Here is a 1,218-nt window from a genome sequence, read left to right as displayed (position 1 = left end):
CTATATATAAGTGATGAGTGTAAACACTGTGTGGATAGGGAAGCAAAGAATGAAAATATGACAAATCTAAAGTATATTACAGTGTAGCCCAAGTTGTGCATCCACCAGTGACGATGAAGAACTGAAGTGAACCAACGCCCAACCGGAAGCTGCTCAAGCAAAAGATGCGAGCTTGAAACCAATTCGCCAAAAGTTGAAAAATAGTGTAAAAAAGACCCTTATGGTAAAAATTCGCCCCATAGCCCGTAAACAAAGATGTATCACGTATAGTGGGATTCCTTATATTTAAAATAGGTTTTTTATGCCGAAAATGGGAAAATACCAGTCGACAGAAACAAAAGCTGTAGTTGGTACATCCCCAGTCTCAACATTTTAAAGCACTGCGTCATCTCCACAACATTCCAATGGCTGGACACTTTGCTGTTAAAAAGACACTGGAGAGAGTATGAAAATGTTTCTATAGATTGGGTGCCATGGAGGTCTGTGGAGAATTGATGTAAAACATATGATCTCTACTGTGAGTAGAAAGGTCTGCAAAAGAAACAAAATGAGCAACTATGGCAGAATTGTGTTCGAGTTCCATTGGAGAGAGAGTTGCTGTTGATGTTATTGAGCCTCTTTAATAGTAGGAATAGGTACATTGTGACTGTGATGGACTAATTCACTAAATGCCAGAAACATGTGCTGTTAAAAACCAGGAAGCAGAAACTCTTGCGAAAAACTCGACAACAAATTTGTTCTATGATTTGATGGGCCCATGGTAGTTCTCTTGGATCAGTGATATAACTTTGAATTAGACATATTTGCAGAAATTTGTTGGATCCTTTGGATTAAAAGAACCAGGACAACACTCTTCATCCATCTTCTGATGGAATGGTGGAGAGATACAACAGCACTCCTTTAAATCAATTAGCCATATATGTAGATAAACATGAGAAAACGTAGAATGAAGATCTTCCACCGTTACTGAAACTACCAACAACACACCATTATAACTGATATTTGAGAGAAAACTGAAAGGGCATTTGGACCTTTTGTACTTTTGTCCAGAGAATAGTCATTTAGAAAAGTCTTACACAGGATATGTAGAGATATTAAGGACCACCATCAATGACACATATGGCATTACCCAAGAAAGGCTTAAATTAACTACTGATAAAATGAAAAGCTGCTATGATGTTAACATTGATAAGATTAGATTTCATCAATGTGATGTGG

Source organism: Limulus polyphemus, unplaced genomic scaffold, assembly GCF_000517525.1.
Source record: "Limulus polyphemus unplaced genomic scaffold, Limulus_polyphemus-2.1.2 Scaffold1027, whole genome shotgun sequence".
Taxonomy (NCBI): domain Eukaryota; kingdom Metazoa; phylum Arthropoda; class Merostomata; order Xiphosura; family Limulidae; genus Limulus; species Limulus polyphemus.
This window is presented reverse-complemented; position numbering follows the sequence as displayed.